Source organism: Pristiophorus japonicus, chromosome 1 (assembly GCF_044704955.1).
Source record: "Pristiophorus japonicus isolate sPriJap1 chromosome 1, sPriJap1.hap1, whole genome shotgun sequence".
NCBI lineage: Eukaryota > Metazoa > Chordata > Chondrichthyes > Pristiophoridae > Pristiophorus > Pristiophorus japonicus.
The window spans coordinates 379622616-379649333 of NC_091977.1; the positions used below are offsets into that span (position 1 = coordinate 379622616).

Here is a 26718-nt window from a genome sequence, read left to right on the forward strand (position 1 = left end):
CTTGTAGTAAAGGCAGGACTGACATGTGAGGAGAGACTGGGTCGACTGGGCCTGCATTCACTGGAGTTTAGAAGAATGAGAGGGGATCTCATAGAAACATATAAAATTCTGACGGGACTGGACAGGTTAGATGCAGGAAGAATGTTCCCGATGTTGAGGGAGTCCAGAACCAAGGGTCACAGTCTAAGGATAAGGGGTAAGCCATTTAGGACCGAGATGAGGAGAAACTTCTTCACTCAGAGAGTTGTTAACCTGTGGAATTCTCTTCCGCAGAGAGCTGTTGATGTCACTTCGTTAGATATATTCAAGAGAGAGTTGGATATGGCCGTTACGGCTAAAGGGATCAAAGGGTACGGAGATAAAGCAGGAAAAGGGTACTGAGGTGAATGATCAGCCATGATCTTATTGAATGGTGGTGCAGGCTCGAATGGCCTATTCCTGCACCTATTTTCTATGTTACACCCACAGTGCTGCAGTTGAGTCAATCACATTGGACACTGGAATCACAATAGGCCAGACCCGGCAAGGAAGGAGATTTCTTTCCCTAAAGGGTTTTTATGACAATCCAGTAGTTTCATGTTTCACGAGCTTTTGAACTCCAGATTTATTTTAATTAACTGAATTTAAATTCCCCAGTTGCCATGGTGAATTTGAACTCACGTCTCCGGATCAATACTCCAGGCCTCTGAATTACTAGTCTAGTAACATAACCACTATCCTACCGTACCCCTAAGAGGAAGCGGGTCTAGTGATGTCATTTGATGATGTGTCATCTGCCTGTTTCCTGAAAGGGACCATGGCCAATGTTATTTTAACATTTGTGCTCTGTGTTCTACAGCATTGAGGTGCTGTAAACATTGATAAGCACTGCAGAGAGGTGCAGGGCTGCACCCAGGCACTCACATGGCACTCTGCATATGCTTACGGAGGGAGTCACAGCACGCAGGGAGGTCCTCTTCCCGTCCCATGGGTGTAAGCGACCTCCCCAGAAGATCAACACAGCCTAGTTGCACATTGGTCAGGATGACCCAGCTGCAGTACCGCAAACGTTTCAATGATCTCTGTAGTCCAATCAGCATGGATTTCTGAAAGGGAAATCATGCTTGACAAATCTTCTGGAATTTATTGAGGATGTTTCCAGTAGAGTAGACAAGGGAGAACCAGTTGATGTGGTGTATTTGGACTTCCAGAAGACTTTTGACAAGGTCCCACACAAGAGATTAGTGTGCAAAGTTAAAGCACATGGGATTAGGGAGTGTGCTGACGTGGATTGAGAACTGGTTGGCAGACAGGAAGCAAAGAGTAGGAGTAAATGGGTACTTTTCAGAATGGCAGGCAGTGACTAGTGGGGTACCGCAAGGTTCTGTGCTGGGGCCCCAGCTGTTTACATTAATGATTTAGACGAGGGGATTAAATGTAGTATCTCCAAGTTTGCGGATGACACTAAGTTGGGTGGCAGTGTGAGCTGCGAGGAGGATGCTATGAGGCTGCAGAGTGACTTGGATAGGTTAGGTGAGAGGGCAAATGCATGGCAGGTGAAGTATAATGTGGATAAATGTGAGGTTATCCACTTTGGTTGTAAAAACAGAGAGACAGACTATTATCTGAATGGTGACAGATTAGGAAAAGGGGAGGTGCAACAAGACTTGGGTGTCATGGTACATCAGTCACTGAAGGTTGGCATGCAGGTACAGCAGGCGGTTAAGAAAGCAAATGGCATGTTGGCCTTCATAGCGAGGGGATTTGAGTACAGGGGCAGGAGGTGTTACTACAGTTGTACAGGGCCTTTGTGAGGCCACACCTGGAGTATTGTGTACAGTTTTGGTCTCCTAACTTGAGAAAGGACATTCTTGCTATTGAGGGAGTGCAGCGAAGGTTCACCAAACTGATTCCCGGGATGGCGGGACTGACATATCAAGAAAGACTGGATCAACTGGGTTTGTATTCACTGGAGTTCAGAAGAATGAGAGGGGACCTCATAGAAACATTTAAAATTCTGACGGGTTTAGACAGGTCAGATGCAGGAAGAATGTTCCCAATGTTGGGGAAGTCCAGAACCAGGGGTCACAGTCTAAGGATAAGGGGTAAGCCATTTAGGACCGAGATGAGGAGAAACGTCTTCACCCAGAGAGTGGTGAACCTGTGGAATTCTCTACCACAGAAAGTTGTTGAGGTCAATTCACTAAATATATTCAAAAAGGAGTTAGATATAGTCCTTACTACTAGGGGGATCAAGAGGTATGGCGAGAAAGCAGGAATGGGGTACTGAAGTTGCATGTTCAGCCATGAACTCATTGAATGGCGTTGCAGGCTCGAAGGGCCGAATGGCCTACTCCTGCACCTATTTTCTATGTTTCTATGTTACTGCAAAGCCACACTCAACCTCATCCTGCTGTGTCTCTCATCACATCCCCATCACTCTGCCTTCCCAACCCTACCCCTATACATCCTTACTCATAACAACTTACCTTGCACTCCACCCGTCCCTCTATCTACATTATCACTGCCCCATCTCACTCACCCTCATCCTAGTCCAATCATACCACCTAGCAACACACAAGGGTAGGCACTTGGGTGTTTTATGCAATTTTAATGTAAAGTTTCTGTTAATGTGGTGGCAAACATTGAAAGCTTTATTTTCAACACTGCATTTTTGGACAGATTTGTGTGCACCTTTGGAAGTGGCTTAGTGATTTGCAGTGAATGGTGAGACATAACGGTACCCACTCAATGGTGATGAGTGTGAAAGGAATGGCTTAGGCATTGTTGGGATGCTTATAGTGTTGGTGTGGGGTGGTTCTAACCTGGTGCATCATGTAGAAACCAGGGTGAACAGCATCAAGTGAAGTAAATCTGGCCATGGTGAGGCCATCTCTGGCCTCCCGGGCAGCAATGTGATCAGGTGCTTATGCTTCTGTCCTGTGAATCACCAGATGATTGCGGATAAGGTTAGTGGTGTTGATGTTGATGCTGCTGGTGTGGGGCTGATGGTGGTGGGATTCTGAGGACCAAGGTGAGAGATTATTAAGGTTGTTGTGTATCTGTAAAACATGCACAACCATGTTCTGCCACCAGGGAGCGCATCCCCTGAAGTCCCAAGGGATCCCAGCATCCCTTGGGAGCACTGTATATAAGCCGGCCCCTAAGTCCTGTTACTCACTCTGGAGTGTCTTAATAAAGACTGAGGTCACTGTTTCTTTAACCTCCCTATGTGCAGTCTCATCTGTGTTAGGAACACAACAACTGGCGACGAGTACACGAATCCAACGCAAAGATGCAGCAAACTGTGGGCATCCTGGAGAAGTTCTCAGAGGGTGAGGACTGGGCAGCCTATGTCGAACGGTTCGACCAGTACTTTATAGCCAACGAGCTGGACGGAGAAGGAAGCGCTGCAAAAAGGAGAGCGGTCCTCTTCACAGAATGCAGGGCACCAACCTACAGCCTCATGAAGAATCTTCTGGTTCCGGTGAAACCCACAGATAAGTCATATGAGGAGCTGTGTACACTGGTTCGGGAGCATCTTAACCCGAGGGAGAGCGTGCTGATGGCGAGGTATCGGTTCTATATGTACCAGCAATCTGAAGGTCAGGAAGTGGCGAGCTACGTCGCTGAGCTAAGGCAACTTGCAGGACAATGTGAGTTTGATGGCTACCTGGAGCAAATACTCAGAGAATTTTTTGTACTGGGCATTGGCCACGAGACCCTCCTACGAAAACTTTTGACTGTAGAGACACCGACCTTCAGTAAGGCCATTGCGATAGCACAGGCGTTTATGTCCACCAGTGATAACACCAAACAAATCTCTCAGCACACAAGTGCTAGCAATGTTCATAAATTAACTGGAACTGTGTTTGCGAGCACAAATGTACGGGGCAGAAACCATGAGTCTGCAACTGCCAGCAGGCCTCAGGTGACCCAGATGACTCAGAGTCCCCAACAAAGGACGAATGCAAGGCAATTCACACCTTGTTGGCGTTGTGGAGGCTTCCATTCAGCCTATTCATGCTGCTTAAAAGGGTATGTTTGCGAGAGCTGTGGAACAATGGGGCACCTCCAACGAGCTAACCTGCTAACCACCACGTGGCAGAGGAAGATCGGTCCATGGTGGATCAAAGCAATTTCGAGCCTCAGAGAGAGGAGGCAGATGCTGAAGTACACGGGGTGCACACATTTTCGACGGAATGTCCACCTATAATGCTAAACGTAAAATTGAATGGCTTACCCGCAGCCATGGAACTGGACACTGGCGCTAGCCAATCCATCAGAAGTAAAAAGATGTTTGAGAGATTGTGGTGCAACAAGGCACTCTGACCAGCCCTGAGCCCCATCCACACAAAACTGAGAACGTACACCAAAGAGCTTATCACTGTCCTGGGCAGCGCCATGGTCAAGGTCACCTATGAGAGCACAGTGCACAAACTGCCATTCTGGATTGTCCCGGGCGATGGCCCCACACTGCTTGGAAGGAGCTGGCTGGGCAAAATCCGCTGGAACTGGGATGACATCCGAGCGCTATCACACGTCAATGAGGGCTCATGTACCCAGGTTCTGAACAAATTTCCTTCCCGTCTTGAACCAGGCATGAGAAACTTTTCCGGGGCGAAGGTGCGGATCCACTTGGTCCCAGAGGCAGGACCCATTCACCACATGATTAGGGAGAGAGTGGAAATTGAGCTGGACAGGCTGCAACGCGAGGGCATCATCTCCCCAGTGGAATTCAGCGACTGGACCAGCCCGATTGTTCCAGTACTCAAAAGTGATGACACGGTCAGGATTTACGGCGATTATAAAGTAACTATTAATCGTTTCTTGCTACAGGACCAATACCCGCTACCTAAGGCAGACGACTTATTTGCGACGCTGGCAGGAGGCAAGACCTTCACCAAGCTCGACCTGACTTCGGCCGACATGATACAGGAGCTGGAGGAGGCTTCGAAGGGCCTTACCTAAATCAACATGCGCAAGGGACTGTTCATCTACAACAAATGCCTGTTTGGAATTCGGTCGGCTGCAGCGATCTTCCAGAGAAGCATGGAGAGCCTACTCAAGTCAGTACCACGCACGGTGGTTTTTCAGGACAACATATTGGTCACGGGTCGGGACACCGTCGAGCACCTAGAAAACCTGGAGGAGGTCCTCCAATGACTGGACCACGTAGGGCTGCGGCTGAAGAGGTCGAAATGCGTCTTCATGGCAACAGAAGTGGAGTTTTTGGGAAGAAAGATTGCGGCGGATGGCATTCGGCCCACAGACGCCAAGCAGAGGCCATCAGGAACGCGCCCATGCCACAGAGCGTCACGGAGCTGCGGTCGTACCTGGGACTCCTCACTATTTTGGTAACTTCCTACCGGGGTTAAGCACTCTCTTAGAGCCCCTACATGTGTTATTGCGTAAAGGTGAGAACTGGATCTGGGGAAAAAAACAAGTAAGTGCTTTTGAGAAAGCCAGAAACATTTTATGCTCCAACAAGCTGCTTGTATTGTATAACCCATGTAAAAGACTTCTGCGAGAATGTGATGCGTCGTTGTATGGAGTTGGGTGTGTATTACAACAAGCTAAAGTTGCGAGGAAGTTGCAACCTGTCGTCTATGCTTCCAGGAGCTTGTCCAAGGCCGAGAGGGCCGACAGCATGATTGAGAATGAGGCATTAGCGTGTGTGTTCGGGGTAAAGAAAATGCATCAGTACCTGTTTAGCCTCAAATTTGAGCTGGAAACCGATCACAAGTCCCTCATATCCCTGTTCGCTGAAAACAAGGGGATAAATACTAATGCCTCAGCCCACATACAAAGGTGGGCACTCGTGGTTTCAGCTTATAACTATATCATCCGCCACAGGCCAGGCACCGAGAACTGTGCGGGTGCTCTCAGTCAGCTACCATTGCCCACCACGGGGGTGGAAATGGCGCAGCCTGCAAACTTCTTGATGGTGGCACAGCCCGCAGACTTGTTGATGGTCATGGAAGCGTTTGAAAATGATAAATCACCTGTCACGGCCCGCCAGATTAGGACTTGGACCAGCCAAGATACTCTGCTGTCCCGAGTAAAAAACTGTGTACCGCATGGGAGGTGGGCCAGCATCCCCATTGAAATGCAAGAACTAATCAAGCCGTTCCAGCGGCGAAAGGACGAGCTGTCCATTCAGGCAGACTGCCTGTTGTAGGGTAACCGCGTAGTGTTACCCAAAAAGGGCAGGGAGGCCTTCATCTTGGATCTCCACAGCACACACCCGGGTATAGTAATGATGAAAGCAATAGCCAGATCCCACGTGTGGTGGCCCGGTATCGACTCTGACTTAGAGTCCTGTGTACGGCAATGCAGTGTGTGTGCTCACTTGAGCAACGCGCCCAGAGAGGCAATACTAAGTTTGTGGTCCGAGCCCTCCAGACCATGGTCGAGGATCCATGTCGACTGTGCGGGCCCGTTTCTCGGTAAAATGTTCCTTGTGGTGGTGGATGCTTTTACAAAATGGATTGAATGCGAAATAATGTCGGGAAGCACCGCCACTGCCACCATTGAAAGCCTGAGGGCCGTGTTTGCCACCCACGGCCTGCCTGACATACTGGTCAGTGACAACGGGCCATGTTTCACCAGTGCCAAATTTAAAGAATTCATGACCCACAATGGGATCAAACATGTCACCTTGACCCCGTTTAAACCAGCCTCCAATGGGCAGGCAGAGCGGGCAGTACAAACAATCAAACAGAGCCTGAAACGAGTCACAGAAGGCTCACTCCAAACCCGCCTGTCCCGAGCACTGCTCAGCTTCCGCAAGAGACCCCACTCGCTCACAGGGGTACCCTTGTCTGAGCTACTCATGAAAAGGACACTTAAAACCAGACTCTCGCTGGTTCACCCCAACCTGCATGATCAGGTAGAGAGCAGGCGGCAGCAACAAAATGTAAATGATGGTCACGCCACTGTGTCACGGGAAATTGATCTGAATGACCCTGTGTATGTGCTAAACTATGGACATGGTCCCAAGTGGATCGCGGGCATGGTGATCGCTAAAAAAGGATGTAGGGTGTTTGTAGTCAAACTAGACAATGGACAAATTTGCAGAAAGCACCTGGACCAAACGAGGCTGCGGTTCACAGACTGCCCTGAACAACTCACAGCAGACACCATCTTTTTCGAACCCACAACACACACCCAAAGGATCAACGACACCACCCCAGACCAGGAAATCAAACCCATCACGCCCAACAGCCCAGCAAGGCCAAGCTCATCCAGCAGCCCTGTAGGGCCAACAACACGCCAGCCCAGCGAGGGCACAGCCAACACACCAGATCAGACATTTGTACCGAGGCGGTCCACCAGGGAAAGAAAGGCTCCCGACCACCTCACCTTGTAAATAGTTTTCACTTTGATTTTGGGGGGGGGGGGGGTGTGATGTTGTATATCTGTAAAGCATGCACTCCCATGTTCCGCCACCAGGGAGCGCATCTCCTGAAGTCCCAAGGGATCCCACTGTTACTTTAACCTCCCTGTGTGCAGTCTCATCTGTGTTAGGAACACAACAAAGGTCACCCATGCTGATGGAATAGATGGCAGGTGAAGTCGAGATGACAGAACCAATGTCAATGGTGATAGAGGTAATGAGGTCAGACTGGATAGAGACTTGTCTGAAGACTTGGAGTATGGTGAAGCAGTTGTGGAAAGCAGTGAAGAAGAGCTTGTGGCGGAGCGAAGATATTTCTGTAAGGTGGGGGGTTTTACTGTACATTTAAAGCTGTCAACTCAATAGCTGACATAGTAGGGATTACTGAGACATGGCTACAGAAAAATCAGGACTGGGAATTAAACATTACAGGGTATAACATATTTATAAAACATAGAGAGGGGAAAAGGGAAAGTGGAGTAGCTGTACTTATTTGGGATAACATAACAGGAAAAAGTGACGCAGCTATCAACCAAGTCAAAAATAGAAGCCATATGGATAGAGATAAAAGATAATAAAGGATCAATCACACTAATAGGTGTAGTCTACAGACCACTTCGAGGTGGAAGGGAGGTGGGAAGAAATGTGCAGACAAATTAGGGAAATGAGCAATAAACATAGAACAATAATCAAGGGGGATTTCAACTATCCTAATATTAATCAGACAGAAGAGGTAGGTAATGGGGATAACGGAATGGAGTTCATACAAAGTGTAAATGACTCCTTTCTAACCCAATATATAAAAAGCTCAGCAAGGGAGAATTCGCTATTCGATCTCGTTATGGGGAATGAACCAGAGCAAATAAGAAAAGTAAAAGTCGGTGAACATTACTCAATAATGACCATTATTGGGCTTGTATTCACTGGAGTTCAGAAGAATGAGAGGGGACCTCATAGAAACATATAAAATTCTGACGGGGTTAGACAGGCTAGATGCAGGAAGAATGTTCCCAATGTTGGGGAAGTCCAGAACCAGGGGTCACAGTCTAAGGATAAGGGGTAAGCCATTTAGGACCGAGATGCGGAGGAACTTCTTCACCCAGAGAGTGGTGAACCTGTGGAATTCTCTACCACAGAAAGTTGTTGAGGCCAATTCACTAAATATATTCAAAAAGGAGTTAGATGAGGTCCTTACTGCTAGGGGGATCAAGGGGTATGGCGAGAAAGCAGGAATGGGGTACTGAAGTTGAATGTTCAGCCATGAACTCATTGAATGGCGGTGCAGGCTAGAAGGGCCGAATGGCCTACTCCTGCACCTATTTTCTATGTTTCTATGTTTCTATGTTATATTATATGTTTAAGATGATGATTGAGAAGGAAATAAGTATGAAGAAAATCAGAGTAATAGATTGGAAAAAAGCTGATTTTGAGGGGTTGAGAATAGAACTTGGGAAAATAAAATGGGCAACAAAATTGGCAAAAAAAGATGTAGATCAGCAATGGGAAGCATTTAAAACAGTGTTTAACAGAGTGCAGGAGCAATATATTCCGCTAAAAGGAAAGAACAAACTAAACACTAATGAGACTCCATGGATGGATAAAGCCAAAAGAGAACAAATGAGGGTAAGGAAAGAGGCATACATTAAGTGCATAGACAATTAGGAGAGTGCAGGATAAAGGAGAATACAAAAAGATTTGGGGTCCAAAATTGGCCACTGCTGCAAACGGGGCGCAGCTACCCTGTTTCTGGTACAGTGGATGCGGTGGCCTCTTGAGCGAGATTCCGCCCTTTGGCTTTTTTTTTCAGCGGACCAGAAGTCAGTCGTACTGAGGGCGGATGTGCAGTGGTAAGCGGGAGTTCGCAGTCTAGAAGGGTGGAAGTTGGAGATGGATGTAGTGGCCGCCGCTGTCAGTCATCAGCGCAGCGCGTCATCACAGTGCCGCTTCACCACGGCTCTTCCCTTCACTTAAAGGCGAAAGCCTGTGCGATTCTTTAAGTTCGGTCCACTGAGCCACCAGGGAGGGTTTTTGCCGGGCCAATGGTCTGGCACCCAAGAGGGGGTGCAAGGCTGCCTGTTGGTGGCCCGGCGAACCCCGGAGCATAATCGCTGGCACGACATGGCAGCCGGCCGAAAAAAATAAAAACATGCGGCAGCGGCAGTAGGTCCTCCCCTTTAATGGGAGCCACACCGCTATGGTAGAAGGACTCCAAGCTCAGTGCGCCGGCAGAAAAAGCTGTTGGTGGCACCGAGAAGTGGCAGCAAGATTTTTTCGGTTGAATTTCACCATTGCGGGGGAACATCGGCGGTGCGCACTGGTCCGGATGGATTGCATCTCGCGAAGATATAGCAGAGGCATTACTACACATATTTAATAATTCATTAAAAAAAAGGTGTAGTGTCAGAGGAACGGCGGATAGCTAACGTAATACCTATATTTAACAAAAGGGGACAGAACATGTCCAGGGAATGATAGACCAGTCAGCTTAACATCGGTGGTAGGAAAAATAATGGAAGTCCTACTACAGTAAAATCAGAACTACAGTACGCAGACGACGCTTGCGTCTAAGCACATTCAGTGGCAGAACTCCAAGCCATTGTCAACATCTTCACCGAGGCGTATGAAAGCATGGGCCTTACACTAAACATCCATAAGACAAAAGTCCTCCACCAACCTGACCCCGCCACACAGTACTGCCCAGGTCAGCAAAATCCACGGCGCAGCCTTGGACAACGTGGATTATTTTCCATACCTCGGGAGCCTACTATCAGTAAGGGCAGACATCAAAGCCTTCGGTCGCCTGAGGAAGAGAGTGTTCGAAGATCAGGCCCTCAAATCTGGTGCCAAGCTTATGGTCTACAGGGCTGTAGTGATACCCGCCCTCCAAAAAGGCTCAGAGACGTGGACCATATACAGCAGATACCTCAAATCGCTGGAGAAATACCACCAATGATGTCTCCACAAGATCCTGCAAATCCCCTGGGAGGATATACGCACCAACATCACTGTTCTCGATCAGGCCAACATCCTCAGCATCGAAGCACTGACCACACTCGACCAGCTCCGTTGGGCATGCCCGACACAAGACTCCCAAAGCAAGCGCTCTGCTCGGAACTCCTACATGGCAAGCAAGCCCCAGGTGGGCAGAGGAAACGTTTCAAGGACACCCTCAAAGCCTCTTTGATAAAGTGCAACATCCCCACCGACACCTGGGAATCCCTGGCCAAAGACCACCCTAAGTGGAAAAAGAACATCCAGGAAGGCGCTGAGCACCTCGAGTCTTGTCGCTGAGAGTATGCAGAAAACAAGCGCAGGCAGCGGAAGGAGCGTGTGTCAAACCAGACTCCCCACCCACCCTTTCCTTCAATGACTGTCTGTCCCACCTGTGACAGAGACTGTAATTCCCGTATTGGACTGTTCAATCACCTAAGAACTCAGTTTTAGAGTGGAAGTAAGTCTTCCTCGATTTCGAGGGACTGCCTATGATGATGAAAGGAGAAATTTGAAGAACATCTAGAAACCAAAAATATAATAATGAATAGTTAGCATGGATTTCAAAAGAGAAAGTTTTGCTTGATCAAACTCACTGAATCTTTTAAAGAGGTAACAGAAAGAGTAGATAATGGTAATGCAGTTGATGTAATTTAACTAGATTTTCAAAAGGTCTTTGATAAGGTACCCCATAATAGACTGATGAACAAGGTTAGAAAATGCAGAGTCAGTAGACAAGTAGCAGAATGGATAGCTAGCTGGCTTCAAGACAGAAAGCAGAGAGTAGGGATAAAAGGTAGCTATTCACAGTGGCAGATGGCGGGCAGTGGTGCACAACAATTAGTGCTGAGACCACTGTTGTTCACAATTTATATTAACGATTTAGACTTTGGAATCAAAAACACAATTTCTAACTTTGCAGATGACACCAAATTGGGGGGGGATATTTAATACTGAGGAGGATTGCAACAAATTACAGGAGGACATTAATAAACTTGTAGAATGGGCAAATAATTGGCAAATGACGTTCAACACAGATAAATGTGAGGTATTACATCTTGGTACGAAGAACAGGAAAGTCACTTATTACTTGGAAGGTGTGAGTCTAGGTGGGGTAGAGGAACAAAGGGATCTCAGAGTACAAATACACAAATGGCTAACAGTTGTGACACAAGTTAGCAACGCCCTAAAAAAAGCAAACCAAGCACTCGAGTTTATTTCTAGAGGTACAGAATTGAAAAGTAGGGAAGTTATGCTAAATTATCGAACCTTGGTTAGACCATACTTCGAGTACTGCGTACAGTTCTGGTTGCCATATTATAAAAAGGATATCGAGGCACTGGAGAGAGTGCAGAGAAGATTTACAAGATGGTACCAGAAATGCGAGGGGATACCTATCAGGAAAGGATGAACAGGCTGGGTCTCTTTTCTTTGAAAAAAGGCGGCTCAGGGATCACCTAATAAAGGTCTTTAACTTATAGAAACATAGAAAATAGGTGCAGGAATAGGCCATTTGGCCCTTCGAGCCTGCACCACCATTCAATAAGATCATGCCTGATCATCACCTCAGTACCCCTTTCCTGCTTTCTCTCCATACCCCTTGATTCCTTTCGCTGTAAGGGCCATATCTAACTCCCTCTTGAATATATCCAATGAATTGGCATCAACAACTCTCTGCGGCAGAAAATTCCACAGGGTAACAACTCTCTGAGTGAAGACGTTTCTCCTCATCTCGGTCCTAAATGGCTTACCCCTTATCCTTAGACTGTGTCCCCTGGTTCTGGACTTCCCCAACATAGAAACATAGAAAATAGGTGCAGGAGTAGGCCTTTCGGCCCTTCTAGCCTGCACCGCCATTCAATGAGTTCATGGCTGAACATTCAACTTCAGTACCCCATTCCTGCTTTCTCGCCATACCCCTTGATCCCCCTAGTAGTAAGGACCTCATCTAACTCCTTTTTGAATATATTTAGTGAATTGGCCTCAACAACTTTCTGTGGTAGAGAATTCCACAGGTTCACCACTCTCTGGGTGAAGAAGTTCCTCTGCATCTCGGTCCTAAATGGCTTACCCCTTATCCTTAGACTGTGACCTCTGGTTCTGGACTTCCCCAACATTGGGAACATTCTTCCTGCATCTAACCTGTCTAACCCCATCAGAATTTTAAATGTTTCTATGAGGTCCCCTCTCATTCTTCTGAACTCCAGTGAATACAAGCCCAGTTGATCCAGTCTTTCTTGATAGGTCAGTCCCACCATCCCGGGAATCAGTCTGGTGAAACTTCGCTGCACTCCCTCAATAGCAAGAATGTCCTTCCTCAGGTTAGGAGACCAAAACTGTACACAATACTCCAGGTGTGGCCTCACCAATGCCCTGTACAACTGTAGCAACACCTCCCTACCCCTATACTCAAATCCCCTTGCTATGAAGGCCAACATGCCATTTGCTTTCTTAACCGCCTGCTGCACCTGCATGCCAACCTTCAATGACTGATGTACCATGACACCCAGGTCTCTTTGCACCTCCCCTTTTCCTAATCTGTCACCATTCAGATAATAGTCTGTCTCTCTGTTTTTACCACCAAAGTGGATAACCTCACATTTATCCACATTATACTTCATCTGCCATGCATTTGCCCACTCACCTAACCTATCCAAGTCGCTCTGCAGCCTCACAGCATCAGGAACATTCTTCCTGCATCTAACCTGTCCAGTCCCGTCAGAATTTTATATGTTTCTATGAGATCCCCTCTCATCCTTCTAAATTACAGTCAATACAGGCCCTGTCGATCCAGTCTCTTTCATATGTCAGTTCCGCCATCCCGGGAATCAGTATGGTGAACCTTCGCTGCACTCCTTCAATAGCAAGAACGTCCTTCCTCAGATTAGGAGACCAAAATTGAACACAATATTCCAGGTGAGGCCTCACCAAGACCCTGTACAAATGCAGTAAGACCTCCCTACTTCAATACTCAAATCCCCTATCTATGAAAGCCAACATGCCATTTGCCTTCTTCACCGCCTGCTGTACCTGCATGCCAACTTTCAATGACTGATGAACCATGACACCCAGGTCTCGTTGCACCTCCCCTTTTCCTAATCTTCCGCCATTCAGATAATATTCTGCCTTCGTATTTTTGCCACCAAAGTGGATAACCTCACATTTATCCACATTATATTGCATCTGCCATGCATTTGCCCACTCACCTAACCTGTCCAAGTCACCCTGCAGCCTTTTAGCATCCTCCTCACAGCTCACACCTCCACCCAGCTTAGTGTCATCTGCAAACTTGGAGATATTACATTCAATTCCTTCATCTAAATCATTGATGTATATTGTAAATAGCTGGGGTCCCAGCACTGATCACTGTGGTACCCCATTAGTCACTGCCTGCCATTCTGAAAAGGACCTGTTTATCCAGGCTTTCTTCTTCCTGTCTGCCAACCAGTTCTCTATCCACGTCAATACATTACTCCCAATATCATGTGCTTTAATTTTGCACACCAATCTCTTGTGTGGGACTTTGTCAAATGCCTTTTGAAAGTCCAAATGTACATCCACTGGTTCTACCCTGTCCACTCTACTAGTTACATCCTCAAAAAATTCTAGAAGATTTGTCAAGCATGATTTCCCTTTCATAAATCCATGCTGACTTGGACCGATCCTGTCACTGCTTTCCAAATGCGCTGCTATGTCATCTTTAATAATTGATTCCAACATTTTCCCACTACTGATGTCAGGCTAACCAGTCTATAATTCCCCATTTTCTCTCTCCCTCCTTTCTTAAAAAGTGGTGTTACATTAAGCTACCCTCCAGTCCATAGGAACTGATCCAAAGTCAATAGACTGCTTGAAAATGATCACCAATGCACCTCCTATTTCTAGGACCACTTCCTTAAGTACTCTGGGATGCAGACTATCAGGCCCTGGCGTTTTATCAGCCGTCAATCCCATCAATTTCCCTAACACAATTTCCTGACTAATAAGGATTTCCTTCAGTTCCTCCTTCTCACTAAACCCTCGGTACCCTCATATTTCCAGAAGGTTATTTGTGTCTTCCTTCGTGAAGACAGAACCAAAATATTTATTCAATGAGTCTGCCATTTCTTTGTTCCCCATTATAAATCCACCTGATTCTGACTGCAAAGGACCTACGTTTGTCTTCACTAATCTTTTTCTCTTCACATATCTATAGAAGCTTTTGCAGTTAGTTTTTATGTTCCCAGCAAGCTTCCTCTCATACTCTATGTTCCCCTTCCTAATTAAACCCTTTGTCCTCCTCTGCTGAATTCTAAATTTTCCCAGTCCTCAGGTTTGCTGCTTTTTCTAGCCAATTAATATGCCTCTTCCTTGGATTTAATGCTATCCTTAATTTTTCTTATTAGCCATGGTTGATTCACCTTCCCCATTTTATTTTTACTCCAGACCGGGATGTACAATTGTTGAAGTTCATCCATGTGATCTTTAAATGTTTGCCATTGCCTGTCCAGCATCAACCCTTTAAGTATCATTCGCCAGTCTATTCTAGCCAATTCACGTCTCATACCATTGAAGTTATCTTTCCCCTAGTTCAGTACCCTAGTCTCTGAATTAACTGTCACTCTCCATCTTAATAAAGAATTCTACCATATTATAGTCACTCTTCCCCAAGGGGCCTCGCACAACAAGATTGCTAATTAGTCCTTTCTCATTACACATCACCCAGTTTGGGTTTGGCCCGCCCTCGAGTTGATTCTCGACATATTGGTGTAGAAAACCATCCCTAATACACTCCAGGAAATCCTCCTCCACTGTATTGCTACCCGTTTGGTTAGCCCAATCAATATGTAGATTAAAGTCGCCCATGGTAACTGCTGTACCCTTATTGCATGCATCCCTAATTTCTTGTTGGATGCTGTCCCCAACCTCACTACTACTGTTTGGTGGTCTGTACACAACTCCCACTAGCGTTTTCTGCCCTTTGCTATTCCGCAGCTCTACCCATACAGATTCCACATCATCCAAGCTAATGTCCTTCCTTACTATTGTGTTAATTTCCTCTTAAACCAGCAACGCTACCCCACCTCATTTTCCTTTCTGTCTATCCTTCCTGAATGTTTAATACCCCTGGATGTTGAGTTCCCTGGAGCAATGTCTCCATAATCCCAATTATATCATATTCGTTAATAGCTGCCTGCGCAGTTAATTCATCCACCTTATTACGAATACTCCTCGCATTGAGAAACAGAGCCGTCAGATTTGCTTTTTTAACACACTTTGCCCTTTAGAATTTTGCTGTAATGTGGCCATTTTTGATTTTTTCCTTGGGTTTCTCTTGCCACCACTTTTACTTTTCTTATTTCTATCTTTTGCTTCTGCCCCATTCTGCTTCCCTCTATCTCCCTGCATAGGTTCCTGCCATATTAGTTTAACCCCTCCCCAACAGCACTAGGAAACACTCCCCCTAAGACATTGGTTCTGGTCCTGCCCAGGTGCAGACAGTCCGGTTTGTACTGGTCCCACCACCCCCAGAACTGGTTCCAATGTCCCAGGAATTTGAATCCCTCCCTCTTGCACCCTTCGTCAAGTCACGTATTCATCTTAGCTATCCTGCAATTCCTACTCTGACTAGCACGTGGCACATGGTTATTGATACAGTGGATACAGAAAGAATGTTTCCACTTGTGGGGAAGAGGACGTCAATATAAGAGTCACCAAGAAATCCAATAGGGAATTCAGAAGAAACTTTTTTCCCCAAAAAGTAGTGAGAATGTGGAACTCGCTACCACAGGGAGTGGTTGAAGCGAATAGTACAGATGTATTTAAGGGCAGGCGAGACAAGCATATGAGGGAGAAGGGAATAGAGGATTATGCTGATAGATTTAGATGAGGAAAGACAGAGAAGGCTCGAGTGGAGCATAAACGCCGGCATCGAATGGTTGGGCCGACCGACCTGTTTCTATGTCGTATATCCAAAGTAATCCTATGTATTCCTATGATTCAATGGCCACTGAACTCCCGCTTCAGCTTGACAGATGTGGTCCACGACCAGCGTGGATCCCGTGGCGAGGTGTCAAATGTTCTTACAGAAACGTTGCAGGGTGTCCAAGACTGGGAATTAAACAAACAGGGGTTATCTGACGATTCGGAAAGATAGACAAGAAGGGAAAGGAGGTGGGGTAGCTCTGTTAATAAAGGATGATATCAGGGCAGTTGTGAGAGACGATATTGGCTCTAATGAACAGAATGTTGAATCATTGTGGGTGGAGATGAGAGATAGTAAGGGGAAAAAGTCAATGGTGGGCGTAGTTTATAGGCCCCCAAATAATAAATTCACGGTGGGGCGGACAATAATCAAGGGAATAATGGAGGCAAGTGAAAAAGGAACGGCAGCAATCATGGGGGATTTTAACCGACATATCGATTGGTCAAATCAAATCGCACGGGGTAGCCTGGAGGAGGAATTCATAGAATGCATACGGAATTGTTTCTTAGAACAGTATGTTACAGAACCTACAAGGGAGCAAGCTATCTTAGATCTGGTCCTGTGTAATGAGGCAGGAATAATAAACGATCTCCTAGTAAAAGATCCTCTCGGAATGAGTGATCTCAGTATGGTTGAATTTGTAATACAGATTGAGGGTGAGGAAGTAGTGTCTCAAACGAGCATACGATGCTTAAACAAAGGGGACGACAGTGGGATGAGGGCAGAGTTGGCTAAAGTAGACTGGAAACACAGACTAAACGGTGGCACAATTGAGGAACAGTGGAGGACTTCTAAGGAGCTCTTTCATAGTGCTCAACAAAAATATATTCCAGTGAAAAAGAAGGGCGGTAAGAGAAGGGATCACCAGCCGTGGATAACCAAGGAAATAAAGGAGAGTATCAAATTAAAAACCAATGCGTATGAGGTGGCCAAGGTTAGTGGGAAAATTGAAGATTGGGAAAATTTTAAACGACAGCAAAGAATGACTAAGAAAGCAATAAAGAAAGGAAAGCTAGATTACAAAGGTAAACTTGCGCAAAACATAAAAACAAATAGTAAAAGCTTTTACAGATATATAAAACGGAAAAGAGTGACTAAAGTAAATGTTGGTCCCTTAGAAGATGAGAAGTGGGATTTAATAATGTGAAATGTGGAAATGGCTGAGACCTTAAACAATTATTTTGCTTCGGTCTTCACAGTGGAAGACACAAAAACCATGCCAAAAATTGCTGGTCACAGGAATGTGGGAAGGGAGGACCTTGAGACAATCACCATCATTCGGCGGGTAGTGCTGGACAGGCTAATGGGACTCAAGGTAGACAAGTCCCCTGGTCCTGATGAAATGCATCCCAGGGTATTAAAAGAGATGGTGGAAGTTATAGCAGATGCATTCGTTATAATCTACCAAAATTCTCTGGACTCTGGGGAGGTACCAGCGGATTGGGAAAGCAGCTAATGTAACGCCTCTGTTTAAAAAAGGGGGCAGACAAAAGGCAGGTAACTATAGGCCGGTTAGTTTAATATCTGTAATGGGGAAAATGCTTGAAACTATCATTAGGGAAGAAATAGCGGGACATCTAGATAGGAATAGTGCAATCAAGCAGACGCAGCATGGATTCATGAAGGGGAAATCATGTTTAACTAATTTAATGGAATTCTTTGAGGATATAACGAGCATGGTGGATAGAGGTGTACCGATGGATGTGGGGTATTTAGATTTTCAAAAGGCATTCGATAAGGTGCCACACAAAAGGTTACTGCAGAAGATAAAGGTATGCGGAGTCAGAGGAAATGTATTAGCATGGATAGAGAATTGGCTGGCGAACAGAAAGCAAAGAGTCAGGATAAATGGGTCCTTTTCGGGTTGGAAATCGGTGTTTAGTGCTGTGCCACAGGGATCGGTGCTGGGACCACAACTGTTTACAATATACATAGATGACCTGGAAGAGGGGACAGAGTGTATTGTAACAAAATTTGCAAATGACACAAAGATTAGTGGGAAAGCGGGTTGTGTTGAGTTCACAGAGAGGCTGCAAGGAGATTTAGATAGGTTAAGCGAATGGGCTAAGGTTTGGCAGATGGAATACAATGTCGGAAAATGTGAGGTCATCCACCTTGGGGAAAAAAACAGTAAAAGGGAATATTATTTGAATGGGGAGAAATTACAACATGCTGCGGTGCAGAGGGACCTGGGGGTCCTTGTGCATGAATCCCAAAAAGTTAGTTTGCAGGTGCAGCAGGTATCAGGAAGGTGAATGGAATGTTGGCCTTCATTGCGAGAGGGATGGAGTACAAAAGCAGGGAGGTCCTTCTGCAACTGTATCGGGTATTGGTGAGGCCGCACCTGGAGTACTGCGTGCAGTTTTGGTCACCTTACTTAAGGAAGGATATACTAGCTTTGGAGGGGGTACAGAAACGATTCACTAGGCTGATTCCGGAGATGAGGGGGTTACCTTATGATGATAGATTGAGTAGACTGGGTCTTTAGTCGTTGGAGTTCAGAAGGATGAGGGGTGATCTTATAGAAACATTTAAAATAATGAAAGGGATAGACAAGATAAAGGCAGAGTGGTTGTTTCCACTGGTCGGGGAGACTAGAACTAGGGGGCACAGCCTGAAAATACGGGGGAGATAATTTAAAATCGAGTTGAGAAGGAATTTCTTCTCCCAAAGGGTTGTGAATCTGTGGAATTCTCTGCCCAAGGAAGCAGTTGAGGCTAGCTCATTGAATGTATTCAAGTCACAGATAGATAGATTTTTAACCAATAAGGGAATTAAGAGTTATGGGGAGCGGGCGGGTAAGTGGAGCCGAGTCCACGGCCAGATCAGCCATGATCTTTTTGAATGGCGGAGCAGGCTCGAGGGGCTAGATGGCCTACTCCTGTTCCTAATTCTTATGTTCTTATGTTCTTAAGTGGCTCAAAACAATCCACTAATTACCTGAATTGGGTCCCCTGCTGTGAACCCGCCGCCACTTGTCAGGTCTGCTCAGCGCTGACAGGCTTGACATCGGGGAAAGGTGCGTGGCGGCGGGTTCACAGCAGGGTCCCAACCCGCTGGGGAAAAAAAAAACAATTTCTCAACCAACCCGCCAGTGATCACGCCCACTGACCCCCCGGAAAATCCAGCCCGTTATGTTTGTTTCTCTCTCCACAGATGCTGCCCGAACTACTGAGTAGTTCCAGCATTTTCTGTTTTTACTTCAGATTTCCAGCATCGGCAGTATTTTGCTTTTGCATTAATGTTTAATCAAACACTGCCGCTTCTCTTCCAGGAATGCCCACCTTGAAGAAGTTCTGCTCTACTCTCCGACAGGATTTCTGTTTGTCTCTTTGACCTTGTTCTTCTGAATTGCTTTCTGTTTCCTGTTCTGTGTGACACATCTTTTGTTTCTTTACTTGTCCCATTACCATACACTTTTGCCATGCACCATCATCCCTTTTGTCATTTAATCTTTCCTGCCTTCCACTCTATATCACAGACCTTCCCTTTTGTTGTTTCCCCCCAACCCCCCTTTCCCTGCCTCTGTATTTGCTTAAAACCTGTTACATCTGTAACAATTCTGTTGAAAGGTCATCGACCTGAAACAATGGCCTTGAAATCCCGGTTCCTTCATCCCACGGGCGTTCGACTCAATTCTAGAGAAAAGATGCGCACTTACCTTTTGCTGCTGCGCCCACCAGAGATCCAGGGTCCTGAGGCCTCCTCTCCCTGCGCATCGGAGCACATGCACGTCTGGCGGAACGTAGAGCTGGAGCTGGAGCTGGAGTCACGTGGCACTGGGCAGCCAATTCAGGTAAAGTATTTTCTCATTCATAATAATGGGAATTCCGTAAGTAGGAGTTCTCATTATTATGATTGAGAAACAACCCAACACCAAAACACCAATAAAAAATAGGGGGAAAAAAAATCACATATTTAACATTAATTTAAATTAAAGTTAATAAATGTCTAGAAAAAATATATATTTTTCTGATTTAAAAAAAAAATGAATTATGGTTTAAAATAAACTTACTTTAGTGGGCAGGGTTTTTAACATTAAAATGTGTTTTTGAAAAGTTATTTTTGTATGTTTTAAAACTCTTACGCTGGTAAGAATAGGCTATGCACCTGCTTTTACCAGGCGCAAGAGTTTTAAAAACATTCGCTGGCCAAGAGATGGGCAAATACCGCAATCTTGCCCATGCAAGAGATGCGTTGGATCTGTCAAGCCAGAACTTGATAGATTGAAAATGCCAATTATCGATGCATGCACATTGCGCGCTGAAAATTGGCTTTTGCGATGCCTTCCCGGGTCCGTACGCACTCCGTTTCTCCACAGATGCTGCCTGACCTGCTGAGCATTTCCAGCATTTTTTTGCTTTTATTTTTAATACTTCTTTCCTTGCTATTCTCTTCTTCTTATGCAGTCCCTCGGAGTTGAGGATGACTTGCTTCCACACTAAAAATTAGTTCTCAGGTGACTGATGAATCCAATGAGGGACCTACAGTCTCTGTCACAGGTGGGGCAGATGGTGGTTGAAGGAATGGGTGGGTAGGGTGCTTGGGTTGCCGTGCGCTCCTTCCACTGTCTACACTTGGTTTCAGCTTGCTCCCAGCGGACAGACTTGAGGTGTTCCACACCTTCCTGGATGCTTTTCCTCCACTTTGAGCACTCATGGACCAGGGATTCCCAGGTGTCGGTGGGGATGTTGCACTTTTTCAAGGAGGCTTTGAGGGTGTCCTTGAAGTGTTTCCTCTGCCCACCTAGGGCTCACTTGTCGTGTCGAAGCTCTGAGTACAGTGCTTGTTTTGGGAGTCTCATGTTGGGTATGCAGACAATGTGGCCCGTCCAATGGAGCTGATCGAGCGTGGTCAATGCTTCAATGCTGGGGATATTGGCCTGAGTAAGAACAGTGACGTTGGTGCGCCTATCCTGCCAATGGATTTGCAGGATCTTGCGGAAGCAGCGTTGGTCGTACTTCTCCAGTGTTTTGAGGTGCCTGCTGTACATAGTCCATGTTTCTGAACCATATAGGAGGGCGGGTATCACGACTGCTCTGTAGACCATAAGCCTGGTGCCGGGTTTGAGGTCCTCGTCTTCAAACACTCTCTTCCTCAGGCGACCGAAGGCCGCATTGGCACACTGAAGGCGGTGTTGGACCTCGTCATCGATGTCTGCCCTTGTTGACAGTAGGCTCTCGAGATATGGAAAATGGTCCACGTTGTCCAAGGCCTCGTCGTGGATTTTGATAATCGGGCAGCAGTGCTGTGTGGCGGGGGCAGGTTGGTAGAGAATCTCTGTCTTACGGATGTTTAGTGTAAGGCCCATGCTCTTGTGCGCTTCGGTGAAGGTGTTGACGATGGCTTGGAGCTCGTCTGCATACTGTAGTTCGATGACAGAGGATGGGGCGACCTTGGATCTGGCCTGGAGGCGGTGGAGGTTGAACAGATTCCCGTTTGTTCTGTAATTTAGCTCCACTCCAGCGGGGAGCTTACTGAGGGTGAGATGGAGCATTGCAGCGAGGAAGGTCGAGAAGAGCATTGTTGCGATGACACAGCCTTGCTTAATCTCGGTTCAAACGTGAATTGCATCTGGAAAGGACACAGACCTCTGGCGAGGTGTGATCGGCAGAGAAGGGGGAGGGAAAACCAACTCCAACGGTACCCTCCTTCTAACTAAATGCTTAGAACATGGCCTTGTCATAGCCAATACCCTGTTCCGTCAGAAAGACAAATATAAGGCTTCATGGCAACACCTCGCTCCAAGCACTGGCATCTGATAGACTACGTCATCATCCGAGCAAGGGACCACAAGGATGTGTGCATCACCCACACCATGACAGGAGCTGATGACTGGTGGACTTACCACCGCCTAATCCGCTCTGTCATCACCATCAACTTGGCCCCAAAACAGCGACAGCAACAGAAACAATGCTGCAGGAAAATCAACGCTGGAGCAATCAAAGATCCTGCTAAAAAAGCCCTATTCAGCTAGCGCCTCACTGCCAACCTGACGACTCCCAGTGACCCAGCGATGCAGAGTGTCCACAGCGCCTGGTCTGCCCTCAAGGCCTCCATTATTAGCAGCTGTGAAGAGACGCTCGGTCACTCGACCAGGAAACACCAAGACTGATTCGACGAGAACGACCAGGAGATCCAGGAGCGATTAAGCAGCAAGCACAAGGCATTCTTGAACTGGAAACAGCTTCACAAATCGAGATCAAGAAATCAGCTCCACAGACTTCTGAACGCCAAGGTCCAACAAAAAACCCGAGACCTAAAGAACAGATAGTGGGTGGAGAAAACGCAGGAGATCCAGCAACTAGCCGACAGCCTCGGTGTGCAAGGATTCTTTAGCGCAGTCAAGACCACCTATGGCCCAAGCACCCAAGGCTCTACCCCACTGCTGGCCAAGAACGGAGAGGTGCTCATCAAGGACAGAAAGGCAATCAGTGTCCGCTGGAAGGAGCACTTCGAAGATCTCCTTAACCTAGACTCTCTCGACTCTGTCCTGCAGCATGCTACCCGCCACCATCTCAGCACAACCCCTACCCGACATGAGGTTGATAAGGCCATCTGACAACTGAAGAACAACAAGGCTTCGGGAGCAGATGGAATCCCCGCTGAAGCACTAAAGCATGGTGGAGAAGCACTATTGGCGCGAATAGATGATCTCATTTCTCTTAACTGGAAGGAGGAGAGCATGCCAGGGGATCTCAGAGACGCCGTAATCGTGACCATCTTCAAGAAAGGTGACAAATTTGATTGCGATAATTACAGAGGCGCTTCCCTGCTGTCTGCCACAGGGAAAGGCATCGCAAGAATCCTCTTCAATCGCCTTCTCCCTGTGGCTGAAGAGCTCCTCCCAGAGTCGCAATGTGGATTCCGCTCACTAAGGGGCACAATGGACTTGACCTTCACCATGCGGCAAATCCAAGAGAAATGCAGGGAACAGCACCAATCTGTGTACACGGCCTTCTTTGACCTCACAAAGGCCTTCGATACTGTCAACCGTGAGGGATTATGGAGCGTCTTCCTCAAATTCGGCTGCCCTCAAAAGTTTGTCACCATCCTCCGCCTGCTTCACGATTACTTGCAAGCCGTGATCCTGTTATTACAACAGTGACAACACTCCAAACGGACGTCTTTGGCTGTAAAGCACTTTGAAATGTCCGGTGGTCATGAAAGGCGTTATATAAATGCAAGTCTTTCTTTCTTTTTGTTGGACTAGAAACACACTGGGGTAGAAATTGTTGTGTGTGTGTGCCTGTTTTTCAGGTATAAAACGGGCACGAAGCATACCAATTTAGCAATCTGCTCAGGCGTTGAGCCCACTGCTAAATACCCGGGTCTATTTTTTGGCATCCAAGGTGGACACCTAAAACAGGCGCAAAGTCCTTTCAATATTTTGATTGGGGACCTAATGCCTGTTGAAGAACAACTATGTAAAAAAAAAATTCTAACACCTGCCCTGCTTGGATTCTACAACGAGCCCTGCGACGGCCAACTAAAGGTAAGTTTTAATAAAACATTTTTTTAAAACATTTCTATGGACAGGATGAGCAGGAGTGCTCCTGCTATCTCTATAGATCATGCCAATCACTACTCACCTCCCCTCTCCATCGCTTTGCCCACTCCAACATCCCTCCTGGAATTTACCTGAATGCCACTGTTAGCGAGCCAGGCGGCCCAAAATTGATTTTTCTCGAGGGACAAGTTGCCTGTGGAGGCGCGACAGGCGTTGGCAGCTCGCCCTCAATATCTTGATGAGGTCCGAGGACCAACTCCTGAGATCGTCAGACTTCCTCCGGAGCTCGTCAGACCTCTTGATTCAGGCGTGTGCTGCCTCCGCAGCACAGAGTCTGATCCCAAAAGTAAGCCCAGATCAAAATTTAAACCATTAATCCTCAGTATGACCACATGCATACCTTTATTCCAGTCTATCTTGGAGTAGTTAAAAACAAATCCAATATTGTTCTTATTGTCTACAAAGCTCTCCCCCCCCATCCTGCCCTGTTTCATCTTCGCAGTTTGTCATACCAGTTTCCTTCCTTTTCTTAACCCTATCCATGTAGATCCTATCCGAGCACAACCAACAGAATTACTATTACCATCCACTTTATCCCGATCTCTTCTGCAGGAATATTAAGTTACCAGTCCTGCCCTAACCTAAGCCGCGACTGTGTTATAGCTGCTATGTCAAACCCTTCCATGGTAATTCATGTTTCTAACCAATTTTGCCCTAAGGTGCATGGGCACGGCTGCGCATCGATCCAGAGGCCCCATACAGGCTGCTCACACGGTGTGGCCGCTGGAAAGGGACAGCGCACGTACATTGCTTCCATCTAAAAAAAGAGTTTTTCAATGTTTTGTGCATTCACATACATACCTGTCAATCCGAGCTCAAATTTTCTGTTAATTTAATTCTTTCTAATTCATCTTTTTAATCTTTTACCCTTTCTAGCACCCCTGAAAATGGAGAAAAGAACTGATGCATCACATCATGGGAGGCACGTTATAGATTAAGGGCAGGGAAAACAATCTGGTGCCATCTTGTCAAAAAGTATTAAAACCATTATGACCATAATGCTTCTCTCCATTCATAGCCAAGACATGGGGCTCAATTTTTACCAGTGATTTGTGCCATTTTTTTGGCATGCGCCGCTTTTTTTGGCATAAGTTAAAAAATTAGTTTCCCCAAGGAATGTGCGCCAGCGTAGCTCAGTTACGATTTTTTTAGGTTAGCTTTTTTTTTTGCGTCATAGGGAGCGTAACCTGATGTCTGCGCCAGTTTTTGTCATTTATAGAAGTTTGCCCAAAAACATTTTCTCCTAGGTCGGCGTATGTGACCACTTCTGAAAAACTTTTTGGTAAGTTAAGAAAAAGCAGCGCACATTGAAAAATTGGCGCAGAAGATGCCATTGTTTTTCAGCCAGCGATGTTTTGGAGGGAGTCAAAAAGACTTAACTATGCATAATAAAGATTACATTTTTTTACCTTTTAACGCAGGAAATGGAACTTTGATGGAATTCTGTAAGTTTTCATATTTTTTTCAACTGACACGCCACCACCGAACGTCTGCAAACAGGGCTGGAGGGTCGGAGTGTCGGCCGACAGAATTGGCGCCGCGCCTGGACACAGGGGCTCAGGGCTCAGCTGCAAAAGAAGCCCGGGGGGGGTGGGGGAAGGTGAGGGGCTGTGGAAGGTGATCGGAAGGCATCAGAAGCCTGCACTCCGCATCAAATGTAGCCCGGGATGTTGGGGGTGTGGGGTGGGGTGTGGGGGGGTCCTCAATCACTGCGCCTGCTCAGACCTGGGTGTGGTCCATACAGACTTGTGGGGGGAGAGAACAAAGAACCTTGAGCTGCCTGCCTGCCATTTTGAGCTTCTTGCAAAAGGTAAAATTTAAGCATGGAGGCAATAGTGACAATGCCATATCTTGTGCAAGCCTTTTGCATTGTGGTGCTGTGGAGGAGACAACTGATTCAACGTCATCGCATGAGGAACCTCAGAGCCTGTAGGGTGATGGGCAGGAGGCCTTACCCACGTCGGGTATATCGAGACAGGCATTCGTACTTGCACATGAGTGATGCAGACTGTGTCAGAAGGCTGCGTTTTCACAAATAAGTTGTAATTGAGATATGTGAGTTGGCAAAAGCAAACCTGCAACCGAGAAGTGCCAGGAGGACTGCTTTGTCAGTTGAAGTGAAGGTTACAGCTGCACTTTCATTCTATGCATCCGGATCGTTCCAAGCTACAACTGGGGATGTGTGCGCCATTTCTCAACATGCAACACATGTCTGCATTTGGCAGGTGACTGCTGCATTATATGCCCGGAGGAATGACTACATAAAGTTCCCCATGACCACCCAGGCAATACGTGACAGGGCTGTGGGTTTCTCCAGGATTGCTGGCTTCCCAAAGGTACAGGGCTGCATTGAATGCACCCACATCGCCTTGCGAGCACCTTTGGAGGATTCCGAGATGTACAGGAACAGAAAAGGCTTCCACTCCATTAATGTGCAGTTCGTGCGTGACGACATGCATCACATCATGTCAGTTGATGCAAGATACCCTCTGAGCACCCATGATGTGTTCATCCTACATGAGAGCGTTATATTTGCCATGTTTCAGCAACAGCCAGAAGGGCAGAGCTGGCTTCTGGGAGACAAAGGATACAGCCGCGCCACCTAGTTCATGACGTCCCTATGCGTAACCCGGACGGAAGCTGACTGGGAATACAACATGTCACACATTGCAACGCGTAGCATAATAGAGAGAACCACTGGCATCTTGAAACAATATTTCCTATGCCTGGACCATTCCGGAGGCTACTTGTTATACTCCCCTGAGATTGTCGGTTAGTTCACTGTTGTGTGCTGCATAACTTAGCCATCATGAC

General features: G+C 46.6%; 1 protein-coding gene across 1 annotated transcript in view; it reads right to left on the bottom strand.

Annotated features, from left to right (window-relative positions):
* The window catches only part of LOC139266053 (polyamine-modulated factor 1-binding protein 1-like), an 887264-nt gene that overhangs the window by 526498 nt on the left and 334048 nt on the right, over positions 1-26718 (bottom strand). The gene's annotated exons all lie outside the window — the stretch shown is intronic.